Here is a 25,031-nt window from a genome sequence, read left to right as displayed (position 1 = left end):
CAGTGAGAAGCAAAGAGGAACCTGGTGCCAGCACTTTCTAGTGGCACCATTTCCTTTTTTAAAAAATTGTGCTGAATTATTTACCATAGCTAAGATATGGAACCAACCCATATGCCTCTCAGTAGATGAATGGATCAAGAAAATGTGATGTGTGTGTGTGTGTGTGTGTGTGTGTGTGTGTGTGTGTGTGTGTGTGTGTGTGTGTATAATGGAATTCTATGCCTCCATCAGAAAGAATGACATTGTCCCATTTGTTAGGAAGTGGAAAGACTTGGAAAAAATTATATTAAGTGAAGTAAGCCAGGCCCAAAGAAACATAGGTCCCATAGTTTCCCTTATTTGCAGTAACTAGTATATGTCTGAGACAAGCAGAAAAGCTATGTACATATGGCCAGATAAGATGATGTTAATGAAACCCAAGATAGGGACACAAGTGGTTGTTTGTTTCTTGCTATTGTTTCTAACATATTTATAATGTACCATGTGATTTTTTGTTGCTTTGTATGTTCCCAGATGTGCAGCCTGGAATCTTTCTACTGGGTGTTATGTCACCTTTGAATGCATCGGCTCCATCTCTCTCCACCAAGAGAGGCTCTTGATGAAGCTGTGGCCATCATGGCATGTATTGAGAGCATCTTGCATCAGCAAAATATGAACTGTAGCATTCTGCAACAAGTAATTGGGAAGTATAGCACTCTTTGGCACAAAGTGCATCTGCCTCAGGTCTCCTCAGCATGGCATCTGTCAACACTAGCAATAAGCATCAGATGCTTACTGCAGGTCACATCAGCATAGAATACATGTATTCTATCCCTCCACATTAGGGAACCCATCTGCTGTGGATTTCCACAGCAGGGAATGTGTTTTCTCCAATTCTCCTAACTGTGGAATGAGTCCCTTCCAGCTCTCGAACATGTAATGTATGTCTTTCAAATCTTGTCAACATAGAATGCTCTTCCTATAGGTCTTTTTAGTATGAAATCTATCTATTAGCTCCATTAAGGAAGCTATGCAGGACTGTGGAATCATCCCTCTTATGTTCATCACAGTATAGAATATATATTCTCTGGCCTTATGAAACTTTCTTCCTTTTCTGCCATCCTGATTACAGCTCTCTTATGTATATTCCAAGGCATTTGATATACCTCTTTTTGTTCTCCTTTGGATGTATAGAGTTTCAGCAACTCTAAAAGGCATAGCATTCTTTTACCACACGCTGCCTTGGAGTGGGTTTCCTCTGGTTGAGTTATGCAAAAAGAGTTTGCATTTGAGAGCATAAAAGCAGCATAGACTATTTCTGCTGCAGCTTTCGTGAAGCCTGATTTTTATTTCATGCACTTCAAAAAGGGATCTGTAATTTTTTTGTTTGCATCAGCTCCTCTAGATGGAATATGTGTAGTCTGGTCCTCATCAGGATGAATTTAACCTGTACCAGCTCTCCTTAGGGTTGATGAAATGGAGCCATTGGTCATATTCCAGGTCTCCTGCAGACATATGTAGGCCTATACTGCCTGGAATCAACCTCATATTGCTCATTCAGCTGATCAAGGAGTGCATTTATTTTGTGTCCTTATCATGGACTGCAACTACTGTTGCTTTCCAATGAATGGGATGCAGATATTCCAGTCCTGGTCAGCATTGAAACCATTTACTCCAGCTCTTTTCAGGAAGGTAAATGTGCCCTGCAGGTTTCCTTGTCATGGAATAATCTCACATTATCCTGAGCATGGTATATACTGAAGCTTTCTTTGTCCTGGAATCCATCTATCTACACTCAGCTTAGTAAGGTAAGTGTCAATGTAGGTTCTCATTAGCATTGATTCATCACGCAGTCTGCTCAGCATGGAATGTACTACTGCCCTCTTTGTCCTGGAATCCATCTACCTCAGCTCTTCATACTAAGGTACGTGTCAACTTGGGGTCTTTTTAGCATGGATTCATGTCCTCCTTGTTCCTTATTTCTAAATACATCGCTTCCTTCTCTGCTCAGAATGGAATCAATGGCTTGAATCTTGTTCCATGGTGCAACTGGACTCCATGAATTCGTTTGGTATGGATATGCGATGCACGCTCTACTCAGCACGGAATATGCCACCTCCACTTCACATCTCCATGGTCTCCTTTTATTTCAGGTGTCTTAAACAAGGTAGATGCCCACTCGAGTCATCTGGTTACTGCATGTGAACTCTGATTACTACATATCCTTCTGTGATGAAATGGATGTCTTTTGGCAGATGACAGCAAGGAATATGTCAGCTCCAGTGCTCTTCATCAAGGATGATATCTACTCCAGCTTTACTCAGCATGGATCCTTTTACCCAGGTTCTAAGCATGGCATGTGTTGAAAACAGTTGTTTTTAGTGAGGTAAGTGTCCACTCCAGAATTGTTTAGTATACAGTCGTGCTTGTCTAGGGCTTGTTGGGCTGGATTACATTCACTGCAGCTCTCCTCAGCCTGAGAGCTGTCTACTGCTGGTGTACTCAGCTTGTGATCAAGCTTCTGCTTACTTGAGTGCTCTCTTGTTCCTATCACAGGTCCTGCAAACTTTTTGTTGTTGTTTTAAATTTAAAATTTCATTTCCTTACTTTAGAGGAAACGGCTTTAGCTTGTGATTTTTTTGTTTCATTTGTGTGTTCTTACCTCATGGTATAACCCCTGTTTTCAATGTATTTGACTCTGGTGCCCTGAAGCTTGTATATACATTTTTCGAATTGGGGAGTGGAAGGGAAATAACAAAATGCTGAATTAAGGATATAGGTTGACCCATTCCAACACTGAAATGCACAAGACATCTTGTTGACAACTTACTTTACAACTTTGGGGGTAAGGTAGTTGTTGGGAAGGTGAGGAGGGAAGGAATGGTAGGGGGAAAACAAAGGAGGAGGTAACCACATTACTCATGTAACTGTAACCCCTCTGAAGAGTATTTTTACAGTAAAAATATATTAAAAATTTATTAACTGAATTGTGAACTCAGAGCCTTGAGCCCTGTTTGTTTATTTAACTTATATCATGAGCTATGGCACTTGAGCTATGTGCTCATTCTTACATATTGATGGTAAATTTGAAAATTTGATTTGTGTTGACTGTATTTAAGAGCTTAATCCTGACAGTTCAGACTTCTGTACACATGAACATGTGATCTAACTGGTAGAGTTATAGATATAGAACTGTCACAAAAAGCCTTAGCATGCTGAGTTGCTAGGCACAGAGAGATGAAACCCCAGTTTGGTTAACTCTTGTTTTTTTTTTAAATTTTTTTCTAACTTCTATTTACTTTTAAATTCTGATATTAGGATTTGATTTAAGATAAAGGCTTTGCCCCTCAGTGTTTATGCTCAAGGCTAGTGTTTGGCCATTTGAGTCACAAGTCCCTTCTGATTTTTAGTGGTTAATAGGAGAGAAGGTCTCCCAGAGTTTCTTGCTTGGGTGGCTTTGAACCATGATCCTCATACCTCAGATTCCTAATACAGTAGAAATACAATGCGTGAGTTAACCCTGGAAGTAACTCATTTGTTATCAGACATGATTTCAATGAGACAGCAAACTGCGAATCAGAAATTGAGGGTTTTCTGCAGAAGGGGCCATGAATGAAACCAATGCTGTTTTCCCCTCTGTAGACCCAGGATTGTAGACTTTTTCTTTCGGCAGGCCTTGACAGCCACAACCTTGTATGTCATGTGACTGTCTCTCCAGTCTCAGCTCAGTGCAGTTAGAGTGAAACACATTTGTTTTCTCCCAGATTTTAAGGCAAGAGATACAATCATCATCCTCTGTGTACATGAGAACCATTCCCCATTAGGTCCACTTGCCCTGCTCACTATGTACTGGAGATCCAAGTAGTGATGCTACTTGTGAAGTCCAAATAGGTACATTTGAGCTGCACATGGTCCTCCAGGAATATTCTGCCTGGATATTTTGGATATTCTGCCTAAGTAGAGAATTTTTCTCTAATTCTTCTCTCTAGGAAACCAAAGTATGGATGCTGTCTCCTCTAGTTTATTGGACTTGTAGTTTCCATCCCCCCTTCACTAAGTGAGAAGTGTTGTTTAAGCTGGAAGCATAAGATACTAGTCAAATAGGAAAGGTGAGTCCAGATTCTAGGTATCCTGAGTATGAGGATGGGGATCTTCATTGTCTCTTGGGATCAGGTCTGGCACCAATTGCAGCAGCATTGAAGGCATATAATAGATAAAGGCCTTTCTCTCCCTGTTGGTTGCATGGGTTTCCCTCTGGCCGATATGAGGAATCCATTGGGATCCTGAGTGGACTTTGAAATCCTCTTAATTGATAGTAGATAAATCACAAACTCTCTATAGGTTAGAATATTTGCCAGCTTCTCTCTCTCTGAGAGCCCCTTATTGACTTTAAGGCCCGCAGTGCCTTCACTGACATCTTCCTGTCTCTCACTAGCTTCCTTTTTAACTGTGTGAAGATACTTTATCCCAAAGGCATTTCCTGCTCTATGCCCTCCCCCAACCCCAGAGCCTCACCTGACACAGATCTGGCATAGAACAGGCGTTGATTAAGAGTCATGCATCATCATGTTGCTAAATTAAGGGTCACGTTATGAAAAATGTGGCTGCTACATGTTTCATAGTCCTGGGAAGAGCACAGCTTGTCCACATCTACACCAAGACAGCTGCAGTGTAGGGAGGGTTGTATATGGGATCACTGTTGCCTCTGTGGCCCATTCTTGACTGCATCTCCATTATGGGTCACTGGATTCTGTACAAATATATGGGTGAGTCAGACTTGGTCACATCTAGTACTTTCCCTCCAATCACATAGGGCATCTATCCCTGCCTTTCATAAGGAGTGGACTGGAGTTTCCCATGGTCTCCTGGATGGAATGTCATTGTTGGCCTCACCACATGACTATGATGCTCCTGTCATGCTGTCAGCCTCTCACTGTGGAACAGATGACAATACAGCCAGTCTGGTGTCCAGGTACTGTGTGCCCTATGAACACCCTACGTGCATTGACCCAGTGGGGGATCCCTCATCCTCCAATAATTTACCTGATACCCTTCTTATCCCTCATGTCCTTCTTCCAGATGGAACTTCACATCACACCCACCTTTGGCTATGTTTTCCACATGACAAGAACCACTTTCATCATTTTAAGTTGACTCCCCAGGAACCTTGGAACATCATCACCATCAGCATAGGTCCTCAGTTTCCACAATGGCTTCATTTCTCACCCTGGTCATTTTGTGGAGTTAAGTGTTGTTTCATTAATTTGTTGCACAAGGATCAGAGACTGGCTCGTAACTCTTCCTAGCAATGCATCTCTTTTGATTTCTATTTTATATTCACAAATAACCTGCAATTTTTATTACCTAACAGTTTCCTTTCCATCAGTCATTTAGAATAAAATGTGATTTCATGAGTTATCCTGTAAGGACTACAATAAATTTTGTATCAAAGATGTTTATGTCTTTTCTGCTTCTTCAGTTTTTTGCCTAGTTGAGAGAGACACTCTGTGTGTGTGTGTGTGTGTGTGTGTGTGTGTGTGTGTGTGTGAATTGTATGGCTTGAACTCGGGGTTCCCTTTAAGACTTGAGCTCCACCTCCCCTTTGACTTTTTTGCTGGCTAATTGGAGATAAGGTTGTGTCAGACTTGTCTGACTGACTGGCTTTCAAAATCCATCTTTATATCTTTACCTCCTGGGTATTTGAGATTATAGAGCTCAGCCATTGTCACCAAGCGTAGTTTTTTAAAAACTGTTTTAAAGATCTTTCATTCTCTTCCACATGACATACAAGACACCTTGTTCTTGAGATTTGTCAGCAGAGTCCTCCCCAATCCCCCAGAATAACTGCTGTGGTGCAGTCATCCAGAGTTCCTACCATACTCCCATCACCGTGTTCCTGCCTATGCTCCTTCTCTTCTCCATTCTTTGGGAGCTCTTCCTCTCCTCATCAATGAAAACATTGCCTGTATACCCATCAAGTGTCAATAGGATCCTACTTTTTCCAGGTACCCCCCTCTGACTTTGAAGCTCAACTGTCAACTTTTTTCCCTTTACTCTAAGTCCATTATGCAGTTTTCAAAGTATGGGTTCACTATTGTCTCCAAAGAATGAGAGGCTTGGATATGGTGCTGTGGCTCAAGTGGAAGTGTACTAGCCTTGAGCTGAAGAGCTGAGGAACCGTGCCTAGGCCCATAGTTCAAGCCATATGATCAAAAAAAAAATGAGAGGCTTCTGAGTACCTCACTGCAGTTACTGCAGCTTGATGGTGCAGAACTAAGCTGGTTTTTTTTAATGTTTTATTTGCAAGTTCCTCTCAAGGTGAGAACGGTAAGTAAGGATTCCTGTGGTTTAGGCTTTGGGACCTGATGTTTTCTGTCTAGAGTTGATTGAAAGTTAGCAGTGTGTGATGATTACAGATGAACCTCATGACTGCTGAGTTTTGTTGCAGTTTTCTTTGTTGAAAATGTAGAATGGATATTAGGCCTATGTAGTGCATCATGCTAATAGTAATAAGCCATGCTTGTTAGGAGCATACAGACCCGGTGCTCTATATCCTTGTCTTCTAGTATTTCTCCACAAGCTGAAGATGCAGGTTGGGCTTCTCTCTTTATGGAAAATGCATGAGTAGATGAGCAGTGAGAGTTGAGGATCACTTTTGTTCTAAAATAGCATGAAACGAGTGAAATGTCTTAATATGGATAGAAGAATTCCAGGCTTCCCCTTGTGGAAAGTGCTTGTTCTGCCCTAAGGTCCATTTTTTGTGAACCTGGAAGATATTTCCTCTGTGATGGGGCAAGAGGAATTTGTCCCTTGCAGCTCTCCTGAGATGCAAAGTGCCTCCTCCATCCTCCTGAGCATGGAATTTGTGTGCTACCAAGTGGCTCGCTATGGATGAATTTCTTCCAGCCTTGATCAAGGGAAAAATACCTGTTCAGTCTCCCCTGAGCAAGGAATAGATTTTTTTTGGCAGTCATCATCCTCAAAAGTTTTATTCCTGTTGTCCTCTACCTGAAGTACGTGTCTTTCAGCTCTCTTCAGGGTGGATCTATTTCTTCCAGCTCTGAAGAAGGGAAATATCAATTTTAGGCCTGGACAGTCCTGAATTCATGTTCTTTTGCTCATCCCACTGCAAGAAGTACACCTATTGTAATTTTCTTTAGCATGGAATCCTTGCATAAGTCTCTGAAGGAAATGGAGATATTTCAGTTCTCCTAAGCACCAAAGCCATCTCTTCCAGCTCTCCTCAGGAAGGTAATTGTCATTTTGGTGTCTCAGCACAAATTCATATTTTTTCTCTATCCTTGTCTTCTGTTGACATTTCTTCTTTCCTTCTTTCCTCAGAACATGGAATTGATTTCTTCAATCTCTCTTCACCATGAGATCCAACCAGTTGAGCTGCTTCACAGCAGATAGTGTTGTTGAGATCTAGTCCACCAGAAATCCATGTGCAGAACCTACTCAGCATTGCATGGGTCTTCTCTAATCTACTTTACTTAGAAGTCATATCCCTTAATTTTCTCAGATGAGCAGAAAAAGTAACAAATGTGTTTATATTACCGTAGAAGAGGCTGCTAAATGAAATGAACCCCAAGATATGGAGACAAGATTTCTTTTCTTGTTTTTGTTGTTTTAAATGTACTTTTATATGTTGTTTTAAATGACTTTTTGTTTCTTTTGTTTGTTCTTCCCTATGGTATATCCCGTTTTCACTGTACTTGAATTTGGTAGTCTGCATCTTGTATATACATTTGTCTAATGTGGCGAGGGGAAGGGGAATAACAAATCGCTGAAATAAGGACACAGGAGCAACCATGGAAACAATGATACCCACAAGATAGTATATTGGAAATAAACTTTACATCAGGGGTTGGTTGGGGAGGAGTTATCAGGTGGGGGAGGGAAGAAGAGTGGGAGAACAACAAGGGAAGTGGTAACAATGCTCGACAACTAATATACTCATTGCCTTACTCATGTAACTGTAACCCCTCTGTACAGCATCTTTACAATAAAATAAAAATTTAAAAAATGTAGGGAAAATGTCAAATACATTTTACTTGAATCCTCAAAAACACAGAGGAAAATTTAACTTGCAATTATTAGTTTACCTTATCTTATACCACAGTCTTCCTGGTTATTCTGTGTTAAATGAATAAATTTATATTAACCCAAATAAAAAAGAAGTGATATCCATAAGGACCCCTCAGTATGAAATGCACCTATCCACCCTGCTCAACCAGGAATGTGTTTACTAAGCATGTATTTATTCTCAGCAAAGCATTATCTTGGGTCATTTAATCACTTTTCTCTCTTCCTGGGATGCAGTTAATCTTTCCAATATGTCTTCAGATTGAAATCCATTTGCTCAGGTTGAGGACAGAAGAGTCTGATTCAAAGCCAAGCCATAAAGAAGAGTTTTGACATTCATCTGCGATTACCCAGAACATCTCAAAGTGGAAGTATAGCTCAAGTGGAAGAGTACTAGTCTTGAGGAAAAACCCTAACACATAGGGACCTAGCCCTGAGTTCAAGGCCTAGGACTCACAGAAAAATACAAAACAGAAACAAAACTAACAATCTTTTTCAACATACAATGGCTGTATCTGCATTTCCTCTTAAACAAAGGTTTCTCATTTAGCTTGCCTTTGCAGGAAATGTGTCCATTGTTTCTCCTCAGTAGAGATGTGACCGTTGGATTCCCTGTTGCATGAGACGTATTAGCTGCAGGACTTCTCTGCATGTTATCCATCTCTTTCAACTTTGCTAATCAAGGTAGTTTTCCTGTGAAGCATCCTTCAACCTGCAGGACAAGGACTACTCTGCCCTTCTCAGCAAGGAAGGTCTCCTGACTGTGTCCTGACTGTGGAAGGCTTTGACTCCAGCTCTAGTAGGCTTGGAATACATTTCTTCTAATGCCCTGTTTGTTTGTTTGTTTTTGTGGGTCATGGGGCTTGAACTCTAGGCCTGGGCTCTGTCCCTCAGCTCTTCAGCTCAAGGATAGTGCTCTACCTCTTGAGCCACTGAGCTGTAAGCTATATTAAAGAGGTAAGTTTCATTAGGTAGCGGATGAAGAGAACACCACTTGCTATTCAGGCAGGCAAAGAAATTTATTTACCAAACTGCTGCCCCATGCATGGTGGGGAGGCATGGCTGAAAAAGGAAGGGGGAGAAGCACCCCGGGACAGGAAGAGTTGTGGCCATGTGGGGGAAAGGTGTGGCCACACTGGATTGGGAGGTGACCTTGGGTAGGGACCCTCTTAAGGTCAGATGGGAGGCATGTGACCAGAGGTGATTCAGGAAGTAACCTAGCAGGAGGGGGAGGTGACTGCTAGCAGGTGTGCCAGTTACCTAGGTAACAGACACTCGATGAAACTTAGCCAAGAGGTGGGGAGGTGTCCCTTATGTAGAACTTACAAGAGGTACTTCTGGTTTTTTGGTGGTTTATTAGAGATAAGATTCTCATGGATTTTCCTGTCCTTTCTGGCTTTGAACCACAGTCCTCAGATCTCAGACTCCTAAGTAGCTAGGATTATAGGCATGAGCCACTGGTGCCCGGCCCCAGTGCCCATGTTAATGGACTGATTATAAGTATGGACTTGTTCTTCTCTAGCACATGTAGGCAAATATATACTTGTTTCAAGCAGTCTTGACCCTGGTACCCAGAGCAGCTCTCTGTGGACTGTGCCTCCCAGACTGCCCAAATATTGCATGCCTCAGGTTCAGGCTTTGTGAACATGGAAGATGTCTCCTCCAGTTTGAGGCAAGATGTAATGTGTCTCCTGCAGATCTCATGAGAATGGAAAGTGCCTCCTCTCTCTTTCTGAGTATGGGAGGTGGGTGCTGTCTGACTTTTCACCAAGGAATAGAGCTTTTCCAGCCTTACTCATGTGAAGAGAGCCTCTTCTGTCTGCCATGAGCAAGGAATGGGTCAATCTTTACTGTTTTCAGCCTAGAAACTGTCTAGTCCCATTGTCCTCAGCTTGAAATACATGTGTCTCAGCTCTCCTCAGGGTGAACCTATTTGTACAGATCTGAGGAAATGGATGTCAAGTCTAATCCTGTACCACATGGATTCCACACCTTCTGCTTACTTCAGTATACGGAGATCATCGGATGTAATTGTCTTTCACATATAACACATGTATACATTCTTTTCACAGAATACAAAGCCTATATGGCAATTCTCCTTAGTATTGGTCTCATTTGGTCCAGTTTTCCTCAGGAAGGTGTCATTTTAATATCTCTTAAAATTCAGTCCTATTTGGTTCCTCTGTTATTCTTTTGATGTTTGTCCTTTCTCTCTCTTGACAGCTTGGAATTGATTTTTGCAGTCTCTCTTGTTCAACATGGGATCCATCCACTGCTGCTCCTTCACAAATATATGTCTTCTCCAAATCTCCTCCAAAAGGACTCTGTGTGCAGAAACCTACTGAGTATAACTTGAGTGTCCTCTAGTCTTCTACAATGTTGAATGCAATGTCCCTTTGAACTCATCAGTTTGATACTAATCTAACCACTTTTTTCAAGTCGGGAAGTGTTTATTGAACATGGAATACACTCCCAAATGATTTGTGTTCTCCTCAAAGAGGTGAGTGTTTACATAGTGTATCTACCTCATAAATTCATAACTTTTTCCCCTTTCCAAGATAAAACTAATCTTTCCATCTCTCCTCAGGTTGGATTCCATCTACTGAGTTTGAGATCAGTAGATCCTGATTCAAAGTGAGTCTGTGCCAAAAATGTTGTGAGACATATTATCAATATCCGTACAAAAAAGTCTGGAAGTGGAGCTGTGGTTCCAGTGGTAGAGCACTAGCCTTGAGAAAATAATCTCATAGATAAAGCCCAGGCCCTGAATTCAAAATCTGAACAGGCAAAAAAGAGAAGATAAACAAAACCCAAACAACATAGTCAGACAAAAGCTAACCATCTCTTCTCTGCCTGCAATGCATGTATCTGGACTGACTCTCCTTGTCATTTATCTTGCCTCAGCAAGAAACATGTTTAATCTTTCTACTCAGGGCAGATGGGTTGTTTTGCATTTCCTTGTTGTATGAAATGCACAGCCTTAAGGTCTTCTCTGCAAGTAATGCATCCATTTCAGCTCTGAAAATCAAGGCCGGTTACCACGGAAGGATCCTACACCAGGAAGGCAAATGGCTTCTGCTCTACTCAGGAAGGATTGTATCCAAAAATTATGCTAATCTTGGAAGTCTTTGACTTCAGTGCTAGTCATGGAATCCATACTTTCCTGTTGCCCTGTGTATTAGAGTGAGTTTCAGCAGGTTAGATCTACTCCACTATGTATGGACATAGATTTCTTGGTCTCCATCTATTTTAATGTTGGCTTGTGGGTACAGAGGGTAGCTTTCCATGGAAGGTTTCTGCCAGCCTCTCTGAGTATGGAATGTCTTAAGTCCAGTCTTTATGAACCTGAAGATGTTTCCTCTGTGTTGGGGCAAGAGGAATTTGTCCCTTGCAGCTCTCCTGAGATGAAAAATGCCTCCTCCATCCTCCTGAGCATGGAATTTGTGTGCTGCCAAGTGGCTCACCATGGATGAATTTCTTCCAGCCTCGCTCAAGGGCAAAGTACCTATTCAGTCACCCCTGATCAAGGAATGGAATTTGTTTGGCTGCCATCAGCCTGTAAAGTGTCTATTCCCATTGTCTTCATGCTGATGTACATGTCTTCAAGCTCTCCTCAGGGTGGATCTATTTCTTCCAGCTCTGAGGAAGGGAAATATCAAGTATAGGCCTGGACAGTCCTGAATCTGTGTCCTTTTGCTCATGTCACTGCAAGAAGTATACCTAGTGTAATTTTCTTTAGCATGGAGTCCTTGCATAACTTCTCTGAAGGGAATGGAGATATTCTAATTCTCCTAAGCATGAAAGCCATCTAGTCCAACTCTCCTCAGGAAGGTGAGTGCCATTTTGGTGTCTCATTAGCAAAAAGTCATATTTGTTTCCTCTATTCTTCTGTTGATATTTCTTCTTTCCTTCTCTCTTCAGAACATAGAATTGATTTCTTCAATCTCTCTTCACCATGAGATCCAACCAGTTGAGCTGCTTCAGAGCATACAGTGTTCTTGAGATCCAATCCACAAGAAATCCATGTGCAGAAATCTATTCAGCATAGCATGGGTCTTCTCCTGTCTACTTTGACTTAGAAATCCTATCCCTTAATTTTCTCAACTGAGCAGAAAAAGCTCATACATTATGTTCATATGACCATATAAAAGGTTGCTAAATGAAATGAACCCCAAGATATGGAAAGAAGAATCCTTCCTCCTTGTTGTTGTTTAAAATGTACTATGATTTTTTTGTTTCCTTTGTATGTTCTTTCCCCTATGGTATAGCCCATATTGTTACTGTGCTTGATTTTTTTATTGTGATGTGCTTTATTTTGATACCCTGCATCTTGTATATACATTTGTCTAATCTGGGGAAGGGAAGGAGAATAACAAAACAAGAACACAGGTTGACCCATTTCAACAATGACAACCACAAGATAGTATATTGGAAATGACCATAACAACTTTGGGGGACAACAACAAATCTTCAAAGAAACAACTGTCCAATAAATAAGTGGGCTAAAGACTTAAAGAGAAGCTTCTCTGAAGAGGAAAGAAGGATGGCCTATAGACACATGAAGAAATGCTCAACCTCCCTAGCCATAAAAGAAATGCAATTCAAAACAACTTTGAGATACCACCTCACCCCATTTAGAATGGCTATAATCAAGAACTCTACTAACAACATATGCTGGAGGGGATGTGGACAGAAGGGAATCTTACAGCATTGTTGATGGGACTGTAAACTTGCTCAACCACTCTGGAAAGCAGTATGGAGGTTCCTCAAAAGACTTCACATAGAGCTCCCCTATGACCCAGCAAACCCACTTTTGGGCATTTACCCAAATGCTCACAAACAACACCACATTAGAGCTACCAGCACGACTATGTTTCTTGCAGCATTATTTATCATAGCTATGATATGGAACCAACCCAGATGCCCCTCAGTAGATGAATGGATCAAGAAAACGTGGTTCATACACACAATGGAATTCTATGCCTCCATCAGAAAGAATGTCATTGCCCCATTTGTTAGAAAAGGGAAAGACTTGGAAAAAATTATATTAAGTGAAGTAAGCCAGGCCCAAAGGAACATAGGTCTCATGGTTTCCCTTATTTGAAATAACTGATATATGTCTGAATCAAGTAGAAAAGGTCCAATAAGTTGATGTAAGGGAAATGAACCCTAAGATATTCAATTTTTTTCATGTGATTTTTTTCTAGCTCATAAGATTATTTCTTTGTTGCTTTGTATGTCCCTCCCCTACGGTATAACCCCTGCTTTCACTGTATTTGATGTAGGTAAAATTTGTGGAGGGGAAGGGGAAAAACAAATCGTTTAAATAGGGATAGAGGTGGAAACATTGCAACAATGAGATGTACAAGTCGGTATGTCGAAAACAAACTTTACAACTTTGATGGGGGGAGGAGGATTGGGTGTGATGGCTGGGAGAGGATGGGAAGGGTTGGGAAGGGGAAACAAAGGAGGAGGCTTCAATGCTTGATAAGAAATGTACTCATTATCTTGCCCATGTAATTGTAACCCCTCTGTACAGTATTTTCACAATAAAAATAAACTTTGGGTGAGATGGGGTGGGGAGCAGTGTGGGAGGTGGGGGAGGGGAGGGAAAGTGGGAGAACAACAAGGAAAGTGGTAATGGTGCTCAACAAGTAATGTACTCGTTGCCTTACTCAAGTCACTGTAACCCCTCTGTACAACATCTTTATTTTATAAAAAAAAATTCTATATGGGAGAAAATATCAAATTAATTTTACTTGAATCATCAAAACACAAAGAGGGAAATTCAATTTGCAATTATTTATTTACCTTAACTTACATCACAGTCCTCCTGGATTATTCTGTGTTAAATAAATTAATTAATATTGATCCAAATAAAAAGAATTCTTATCAATGTGGATTCCTCAGTATGAAATGCACCGAGCCACCTGCTCAATCAGGAATCTTTTAGTCAGCATGTAATATTCTTTCAGAGTATTTATTCTCTCCTCAGTGAACAAAGCATTAACTTGCATCTTTTCATCACTTTTTGCCTTCCTAGGAAGGAATTAATCTTTCCTATTTTTCTTCATATTGGTATCCATCTGCTCAGGTATAAGACAAGATTCTGGATTCAAAGCCAAGACATGAAGAAGAGTTTGTGAGATTTATCTGCAATTACCCAGAGAATTTCAAAGTAGAAGTGTGGCTTAAGTGGTAGATTGCTAGTCTTGACCAAAAAAACCTCACAGATAAGGGCCCTGCACTGAGTTCAACTCCTAGGACTGACAGAAAACAACAAAACAGAAGCAAAACTAAGAATGGAGTCTTAACCATCTGTTTTCAGCCTTCACTAGCGGTATCTGCATCTCCACTTAAATGAAGGTTTCTCATTTAGCTTGCCTTGGAAGGAAATGTGTCTGTTACTCCCCCTCAATAGAGATGGGACCACTTGGTTTCCCTGTTTCATGAGATGTAGTAGCTGCAGGAATTCTCTGCAGGCTATCCATCTCTTTCAAATTTGCTAATCAAGGTAGCTTTTCTGTGAAGGGTCCTTCAGACTGCAGGAAAAGTCTTCAGCCCTTCTCAGCAAGGAATGTGTCCTACATTTGTCTTGACTGTGGAAGGCTTTGACTCCAGCTATAATAGGCATGGCATACATGTCTTCCAACACCTTTGGGTTACTGTTTTTGGTATTGTTTTTTTGCTTTGGTGGGTCATGTGGCTTGAACTCTGAACCTGGTCTCTGTCCCTCAAATCTTCACCTCAAGGCTAGTGCTCTACCACTTGAGCCACTTCTGGTTTTCAAATGATTTATTAGAGATAAGAGTCTCATGGACTTTTCTACCAGGGCTGGCTTTGAACCATGATCCTCAGATCTCAGCCTCTTGAGTAGCTAGGATTACAGGCAGAAGCCACTAACACCCAGCTCCAATGTCCTTGTTGATGGACTCAGTATAGTAATAGGCTATTCTTCTCTGGTACATTTAGACAGGGAGGTTTTTAGTCTCTACCTGTCTTGACCCTGGTACGTTAGCACTCAGAACAGCTATCCATGGACTTTGTCACTCAGACTGCCAAAATATGGCTGTCTTAGGCTCAGCCTTTTTGTACATGGAAAAAATGTCCTCAATTTTGAGGCAAGATGTAATGTGTCTCTTGCAGGCTCATCAGAAAGTGCCTCCTTCCTCTTTCTGAGTATGGCAGGTGTGAGTTGACTGGCATCTCACCATGGAATGTAGCTTTTCCAGCCTTTCTTCCTGCCTTACTCATGTGGATAATGCCTGTTCTGTCCACCATGAGCAAGGAATGGATTATCCTTTGCTGTTTTCAGCCTAGAAACTGTCTAGTCCCATTGTCCTCAGCGTGAATTACATGTGTCTCAGCTCTCAGGGTGTCTCTATTTTTGCAGATCTGAGTGTCAAGTCCAGTCCTATACACCCTGATTACACAACTACTGCTTAACTCAGTGCAAGGAGAACATCCAATGTAATTCCCTATAGCGTGAAATCCATCCCACCTCTATTCAAGGAATGGAGTGTCTATATTGCAATTCTCCTTAGTGTTTGTCCCATCTAGGGCAGTTTTCCTCAGAAAGGTAAGTGTCATTTTAGTATCTCTTAACATGCAGTCCTATTTGGTTCCTCTGTTCTGCTTCTGACATTTGTCCTTTCTTTCTCTCTTCATAGTTTGAATTGATTTCTTCTGTCTCTATTCAACATGGGATCCATCCACTGCTGCTCCTTTACAGATATATGTCTTCTCCAAATCTACTCCAAAAGGAATCTGTGTGCAGAAATCTTCTGAGTATAACTTGAGTGTCTCTATTCTTCTTCAATATAGAAGCAATGACCCTGTGGTCTTCTCACTATGAAATGAATCTAAACACTTTTCTCAAGAAGGGAAGTGTTTAGTTAACATGAAATACAGTATCAGATGATTTGTGTTCTCCTCAAACAGGTAAGCATTCCCATGGAATATCTATCTCATAAATTCAGCACAATAAAGAAAATAAATTCATGACGTTTTTCCCTTCCCAGGATGAAACTAACCATTCTCATCTCTCCTCAGGTTGGATTCCATCTGCTGAGTTAGAGATCAGAAGACCCTGATTCATAGTGAGTCAGTGCCAAAATATTGTGAGACTTATCTGCAATTACCTTCCAAAGCAGAGTTGTGCATCCACTAGCCTTGAGAAAAATAATATCATGGAGAGAGCTCAGGCCCTTAAATCAAGCCCTGAAGAGGTAGAAAAGAAGATAAAGAAAACCCAAGCAATATTACCAGGCAAGAATTAACCATCTTCTCAGCTTGCAGTGCTTGTATCCAGACTGACTCTCCTCATTCATCTGACCTCAGCAAGAAACATATTTAATCATTCTACTCAGGGCAGATGGGTTGTCTTCCATTTCCCTGTTGCATGAAATGCATTGCCTGCAGATATTTTCTGTATGTAATCCATCTCTTTCATCAATGCTAACCAAGGTAGTGCTCTTTGTAAGGACCCACCAGTATGGAGGCAAATGGTTTCTACCCTTCTCAAAGCAAGGAATGTTTCTTACCTATGTCCTTACTTTGGAAGGCTTGACTCCAGCTTGGTAGGCATAGAATCCAGGTCTTCCAGCTCCCTAAGGATGACATGATTGTCAGTATGAAGTACCTCTTCTCCAATCTCTGTACACATTGAGTTCTTCATCTTCAACAGTCATGACCCTTGCCTGTGGGTACTCAGGGCACCTCACTGCAGCACTCTTCAGAATGTAAAGTTTCTCATCTGTCCTCTTGAGCATGGAAGGAGTGTGCAGCCAAGCATCTCACAATGTAATGGAGCTCTTCCATCCTTGCTCATGAGAACTTTCCTATGCTGTCTTTCTTCAACATGCAATGAGGATTTGTTTTCTATTTCGACAATTTTTTTTGATTCATACATATAAAAGCCAACATGGGTTAAACACTATTTACCTGACTTGGTTGAAGTGCCTGAGAAACATCATGAGAATTGATTTCTATTTAATCACATCTTTTGTTGTTTTTCTTTCAGTCTTGAGCATGAACTCAGGGCCTGGACACTGTCCCTGAGTTTCTATTTGCTCAAGGCTAGAACTCTACCACATGAGCCACAGTAACACTTTCTAACTCTTCAATGAAATTGAAAGTGAATTCACTACCAAACTCTTTCTATGATACCATCATAACCCTCATCCCAAAACCAGGCAGGGATTCATCAAAGAAAGAGAACTATAGACCTAGTTCTTTGATGAACATTGATGCAAAACTTCTCAACAAAATTTTGGCCAATCGACTTCAACAACTCATCAAAAAAATCATACACCACGATCAAACAGGATTCATTCAGGGATGCAAAGCTGGTTCAATATACGCAAATCAACTAATGTAATTCATCACATCAATAACTGGTTCAGTTTTTGAGTGTGGCAGATGTCCCTTCCAGTTTGGGGCATTGTGTAATGTTTCTCCTGCAGCTCTTCTCAGAATGAAAGGTCCTCTTCCAACATCCAGAGCATGGAAGGTGTGTGTTCCTAGGTGTCTATCCATGGTATAGATCCGTGGAAGGTTACCATACTATATCCCCTGAACAAGGAACATATTTCTTTTCCTACCATCAGCCTGGAAGGTGTTTATTCCAATGTTCTCAGGCTGACATGCATGTCTTCTAGCTGTCTTCATCGTGGATCTTTCTTCCAGAAAAGAGGAAGGTGAAGCCTAGGCTCATACTGCCCTGAACCCATCTCCTGTTGCTCACTCCAGTGCAAGGAGTCCACTTAATATAATTCTCTTCACCTGGAATTCATGTACATCTTCTCTCCAGGGAATGAGTGTATATATTCCAATCCTCTTTAGTGTTGGACTCATCTATTCTAGCTCTCTTCAGGAAGGTAAGTGTCATTTTGTTGTCTCTTTACAATGAAGTCCTATTTGTTTTCTCTGTCCTTTTGTTGATGTTTGTCCTTTTCTTTCTCTCCATAGTGTGTCTTCTACTTGGGCTATATCCACTCAAGCTCCTTCATGTTATCACCAGATCTACTTCATGTCTCTCAAGATCTACTCTGCAAAGAATCCATTTGCAGAAATCTACTTAGACTAGCATGGGCCTACTAGACTGTTCTTCAAAATAGAAGCAATGATCCTGCTCCCCAGGGATAATCAACAGCACGAAATGACTCTCATTACTCTTCTCAGTGAGGAATATGTTGTGTGACCAGGGAATACTCTGTCATTTTATTTGTCATCTCCTCAGAGAGGTAAATGTCAAACTAAGTGTCTCTATATCACTAAGTCTTCACTTTTTTTCCTTCCCAGGATGAACCTAACTTTTTCCATCTGTCCTTAGGCTGGAATCCATCTGCTTAGGTTGAGATAAGAGGATCCTGTTTCCAAGCCAGCATGTTAGTGAAGTGAGAGAAGTGTTAGAGAAGTTAGTGAGACTTATCTGCAGTTACCCACCAAAGGATGAAATGGAGCTGTGGTAGAAGTGGTAGACCAGTAGCCTCAAGAAAAATAACTCAGGGGCAGCCTGCAGGCCCTGAATTCAAGTCCAGGATCTACAAAAAAACAAAACCAAAACCAATTCAAAACACAGAATGGAGCAAGACTTAACCATCTCTTCTCATCCGACAATGCCAATATTCTAGCGGTCATCCTATGTGAAGATGTTTAATTTAGCTTGCGCCATAAAGAAATGTGTTTAGTTTTTCAACTCATGACACATGGGCCTCTTCCATGTGTCTGTTGCATGAGCTGCATTGCCTTCAGGTCATCTCTGCATGTAATGCTTCTCTTTCCGCTTTGGTAATCAAATTAGATCTCTTGTGAATGTCTCCACAGCATGGAGGCAAATGTCTTCTGCCCTTGTCAGCAAGGAATGTCCAGTCCATTTGTCCTAATCACGAAAGGCTTTGACTCCTGCCCACTAGGTATAGAATGCAGACTTCCATTATTCCTGAGGAGAGAGTGCATGTCAGTATGCAGTACTTCCACTCCGTCAAGTATAGGCAAAAAGGCCTTTGTGTCCATCAAGTGTGACCATGGTATATGAGTAGTCATGCTAGCTTCCCATGGAATATGTCTCTCACCCTCTCTCAATACGGAATGTCTCATTCCAGCCTTTTGTTAAACTTTTGGACAATATCTATTATTAGTGTGTTTTCTAATTACATAGAATCCTGAGCTACTACTTTAATACATTTATCATTTAGTCTGTGACATTTACATGGATTTTGCTCTGAACTCCCTAATGAGTACATTTTCATATTAGGAAGACAAATAATTTTACTTTTTTTTTTAATTTTTAAATATTTTTTATTGTAAAGATACTTTACAGAGGGGTTACAATTACATGAGTAAGGTAATAAGTCCATTTCCTATGGAGCATTATTAAACATCATTTGTTTTTCCCTTACCATGCCTTTCCTCTCCACCTCCCAAACTCCTCCCTCCCACACCCAAAGGTGTAAAGTTCATTTTCAACATAGTATCTTGTACATCTCATTATTACAATGGGTCCTTATTTCAGCGTTTTGCTATTTCCCTTCTTCTACCTAACTTTTTTAAAAAATGTATATATAAGATGCTGGGCATTGGAATCAAATACAGTGTAAACAGAGGTTATACCATGGGAGAAAAACATACAAAAGAAACAAAAAATCACCATAGTACATTATAAGTACATTAAAAACAACAGCAAGTATTGTTTCTAGCATATTTATAAGATATTTCTTTGTTGCTTTGTATCTCCCTCCCCCATGGTATAACCTGTTTTCACTGTATTTGATGTTGGTATTCCTTGTGGAGAGAAAGAGCAAAAACAAATTGTTTAAATAGGGATACAAGTGGACCCATGATATTATGTCAAATAATGAACTATACAACTTTGGTGCTGGGAAACAGGAGGGTAAATACCGGAAGGGATGGGAAGGGGAAACAAAAGAGGAGGCAACAATGCTTGATAAGAAATGTACTCATTGCCTTACCCCTGTAATTGTAACCCATCTGTACGGCATTTTCACAATTAAAAAAAAACAAAATTTACAATTTTGGCAAGTCGGCTGGGGAGGGGAGATGAGAATGGATAGTAAGGGGAAACAAAGGAGGAGACAATAATGATTGATAAGAAATGTACTCATTACCTTGCCCATGTAAATGTAACCCCTCTGTATGGTATTTTCACAATATATAAAATAAATAATTAAAACAGCAAGAAAGACAAAACTTCATGTGTCCCTATCTTCGGGTTCATTTCACTTAACATCAGATTATATAGTCATATGTACATAGCTTTTGACCTTTTCTGCTTGTCCTAGACATATACTAGTTATTGCAGATGAAGAAACAATGGGACCTATGTTTCATTGGGCCTGGCTTACTCCACATAATATAAATTTTTCCAAGTCTTTCAATTTCCTAACAAATGGGGCAGTGTCATTCTTTCTGATAGAAAGAGGCATAGAATTCCTTTGTGTGTGTGTGCGTGTGTGTGTGTGTGTGTACATACACATATACATACCACATATTCTTCATTTATTCATCTACTGAAGGGCATCAGGTTGGTTCCATATCTTATCTATGGTGAATAATGCTATGATAAACATAGTTCTGCTGGTAGCTTTAGTATGGTCTTGTTTGTGATCGTTCAGGTAAATGCCTAAAAGTGGGATTGCTGGGTCATAGGGGAAGCTCTATGTGCAGTCTTTTGAGGACCCTCCATAATGTTTTCCAAAGTGGTTGAACAAGTTTACACTCCCACCAACAATGCAGTAGGATTCCCTTTAACACAAACAATTTTAAATGTTCATTTTATCCCTAGAATCAACAGGTATTTTACTCAGACATTGCACAATCTAACTCTACTATATGAAAAACTTTAGAGTATAACTATTTAAACAACTTTTTCAAAACTGCAAGAATGTGTAAGATCTGATTCTATAATTTTAGAGAATTCTTAGAAAATGATGTTATTTGTCTTTGATCTATTTCCTTGAATAACTTTAGTAATCATTTGGCTAGACATACTTGAGATAAATGGTAAGTGTAACACTAACCATTAATATTTTACTAGTGCCACATATCTAGGCTCCCATCACATCCAGGTGGTGCACAATCATGCCAACAAGAGAAATGCCTAATTACAAAGGAGCAAACCCAAATAAGTATATCTGTAATTGTTTGCAATGACTAGTACATGTCTAGGACAAGCAGAGATGGTCAATTGCTATGTACATATGACCACATGAGATAATGTTAAGCAAAATGTACCCCAATACAGGAATACAAGTGGGTTTTTCTTTCTTGCTAGTGTTTTTGATGTACCTACAATGCATTATGTGATTCTTTTGTTTCTTTTGTATATTCCCCCACAGCATAACCCCTGTTCTCAATGGATTTATGCAGGTGTTCTGCATCTTGCATATACATTTCTGTAATTTAGGGAATGGAATGGATACTGGGGAATGCTTAAATGGGAATGCAGGCTGACCCATTGTGACAAAGAGATGTAAAGTACATTATGTTGAAAACCAGCTTTACAATACCAGGGGGATGGGGCAGAGGCGGAGTTGGGGAGATGGGAAGGGAAGGGAAGGTAGAGTGAAAACAAAGGAGGAGGTAACAATGCTCTCTATGAAATGTACTAGTTACAATACTTGTGTAACTGTAACCCCTCTATATAACTTTTTTCCATTATATATATATATATATATATATATATATATATATATAAACACAAAAAATAAATAAATACACAAAAAAGGAAAAATGCCCTAACTACAAAGGAGCAAACCCAAAGTAAAAATGTCTTTAATTAAGTGGATACCTATTATGAACATGTTATTTGAAATTCTTATGCTAGTCTTTATAAAAGAATACATTAAAATTAATATTAAACTCAGTAAGTCCAGACCTGATGTTTTACAATTAATAAATAAAAAGACAAAAAAGTAAAAAGCAAAAAACTCCTGTGAACTTTGAAAAAAGACATCTTATCTAACATCTGTGTGGACAAATATTTTTCATTCTTGTATTTTACAGTACTAGCAAAATATTGTATCTTTCTACAAACAACAAAAAACAAGCGTACAGTATTTGAAATGTCTCTGAAAAGAATGCCAAACTTTTGAAAGTACACTCAAAATGTTTTCCAGGATAAGGTCATTAAAATCTTAGGTTAAAATTGCTGTAAGTATGGTACTTATAAATAAGTTAGAAACAATAGCAAGTAAGAAAAAAAGCCCCTTGTATCCCTATGTTGGGGTTCATTTCGCATAACCTCATCTCATCTGACCTTTTCTGCTTGTCCCAGATATATACTAGTTATTGCAAATAAGGGAAACCATTGGACCTATGTTTCTTTTTTCCTGGCTTACTTCACTTAATATAACGTATGTATAGGGTACCGTCTGATATTTTATTGTTGCTTTGTATGTTCCTCCCCCATAGTATAATCCCTGTTTTCACTGTATTTGGTATTGTTATGATTTTGGGAGGGGAAGGGTAAAAACAAATTGTTTATACAGGAATACAGATGGACCCATTGCAACAATGAGATGTACAAGACAGTATGTGAAAAACAAATTTAAATTTTGGCTGGGGTGAGAGGTGGAGGGAGAGGTGTAGCTGAGGAGATGGGAGGGAAGGGATGGTAGGGCAAAAACAAAGTAGGAGACAGCAATGATGGATAAGAAATGTACTCATTACCTTGCTCATGTAACTGAAACCCTTCTGTACGGTATTTTCACAATAAAAAACTTAATTTAAAAATTGCTGCAAGCAGTTCAGGCAAAAAAATGCATATTGCTTTGTTTTAAAAGCAAACAATGTCAATAGTGTTTAAAACATGATTATCCATGAGAAACTATTGTGAAACACTTATGAATACTTCTTGGGAACTGTCACAGTTTGGCAAGTAATATTATAATGGTTGAGACCCGTAACAAAGAGGTAATATACGGTGTGGGGGGTAGTGAAAAATCTGAAATTATCTTAATATGATAAAAGTACAAAAACCCAGCTTTCTTTTTCTTTTTTTGATTATTGATTTTTTTGTGAAAATACCATAGAGAGAGGTTACAGTTACATGAGGAAGGTAGTGAGTACATTTCTTATCAATTATTGTTGCCTCCTCCTTTGTTATTTCCCTACTATTCCTGCCCACCCATCTCCACAACACTCCCCCACACCCAGCCAAAGTTGTAAAGTTCATTTTCAACTGAGTTTGAAATTTCTAGCATCACAACAATTTGCATATAATGTAGTGCTATGAGCGTTTGTCCAGAAAAACTTCCAAAGTCTTGAAACTAGTATACATAAACCAGGATGGAATCTATTAGGATAAATGATTTAAATATGACCAGAATAGCTCATCAAGTACTGCAAGATACTCTCACCTACATCACTGAATCATAAGCCAGCCTAGGCAAAACGGTGTTCTCCATAACTGACTGAGTAACAAGCTCAGATAAGGCAGATCAAACCTCAGAGATACGCAATTGCCCAAGAAACGTAGGTTGCATGAAGTCTCCTTCAATGTTTTGGTTGCCAACAGTTAATGTGACACCAATGAAAATACAGACATTTACTTCCCCGGGTATGGAATATCTCCTTCCAGGCATTGTGAACGTGGAAGATGTTGCCTTCAGTTTGGGGAAAAATGTAATGTGCCTCCTGCAGCTCTCAGAATGGAAACTGGCCTCTCCACCTCTGGAACATGGAGGGTGTATGTTGCTGAGCCTCCACCATGGAATGGAGCTCTTCCCAGCCTTGCTCAAGGGAAAGTGCTTGTTCTCTGTCCCCTGAGCAAGGATAGATTTTCTTTGTCTGTCCTCAGCCTGGAAAGTGTTCGCTGCACTTGTCTTCATCCTGAAGTATCTAGCTCTACTATCTGAAGTCTTCTAGCTCTCCTCAGGGTGAATTTACTTCTTCCATATTTGAGTAAGGTGAATGTCAAGTCTCTGCCTGCTCTGCCCTGAATCCATCTCCTTCTGCTCAATCACTGCAAGGAGTACATCTAGAGTTTATTCTCCTTAGCATTGTATCCAGAGGGAATGGAGTGCATCTATTTTAATTCTCCTTAGTATTGAAGCCTTCTAGTCCAGCTCTACCCAGGAAGATAAGTGTCATTTGGCTGTTTCTTTAGCATGAAATCATATTTGTTTCCATTCCTCTTCAATTGATGTTTTTACTTCTCTTCTCAATCATAGTTTTGATTTCTTCATTATCTCTTCAACATGGGATCCATCCATTTGAGCTTCTTCACAGAATATATGTCTTCTCCAGATCTTCTCTGTCAGAAATCCATGTGCAAATAGCTAGACAGTGTAGCATGAGTCTCCTCAAGTCCTGATGTCCCTATGCACACAAGTATGAAATTTATGTATCTACTCAATGAGGAACATGTTTAATTAGCATCGAATATACTCTCCAAATAATGAGCTTTCCTTAATGAGGTAAGTGTTAACTTTGTGTCTCTTTATCATGAACTCATTTTTCCCTTCCCAGGATGAATCCAATTATTTCGTTCTATCTTCAGGTAGAAATCCATCTGTTCAGGTTGAGACCAGAAGACCTTGGTTTCAAGCTAGCTCACACAGAAAAGTTTGTGATGCTTATCTGCAATTATCCTGTAGAAGATGGAAGTGGATCTGGCCCCAAGTAGTAGGGCACTAGCCTTGAGTAAAAAAAGCTCTGGGGGGCTGGGAAGGTGGCTCAGTGGTAGAGCGCTTGCCTTGCATGCATGAGGCCCTGGGTTTGATTCCTCAGCACCACATAAGCAGAAAAAAAAATCTTGAAGTGGAGAGTGCTAAACTTGAGCTGCAGTGCTGAAAACCAAATCCAAATGAAAACACAGATGGAGTGAGAGTTGATCATCTCTTCTCAACGTGCAATGCCTGTAATTGAGCTCTCCTCTAAATGAAGGTGTATGATTTACCATCCTCAGCAGGAAATTTGTGTAATGCTTCTCAGCAGAGATGGGT

General features: G+C 40.1%; 1 long non-coding RNA gene across 1 annotated transcript in view; it reads left to right on the top strand.

The window, feature by feature from the left end:
• Positions 1–22,877, top strand: part of LOC122098403 — a 165,742-nt gene extending 142,865 nt beyond the window's left edge. Inside the window, exons 2-3 of the long non-coding RNA XR_006145735.1 lie at positions 5,608–5,612; positions 22,829–22,877. This is a non-coding gene — a long non-coding RNA (uncharacterized LOC122098403). The remainder of the gene's footprint in view (positions 1–5,607; positions 5,613–22,828) is intronic.
• The last annotated feature ends 2,154 nt before the right edge of the window (positions 22,878–25,031 follow it).

This window comes from Dipodomys spectabilis, unplaced genomic scaffold (genome assembly GCF_019054845.1).
Source record: "Dipodomys spectabilis isolate Male_0828 unplaced genomic scaffold, ASM1905484v1 ptg000477l, whole genome shotgun sequence".
NCBI classification, from domain to species: Eukaryota; Metazoa; Chordata; class Mammalia; order Rodentia; family Heteromyidae; genus Dipodomys; species Dipodomys spectabilis.
The sequence above is the reverse complement of the archived record's forward strand: the minus strand, read 5'-3'. Positions and strand labels throughout refer to the sequence as shown.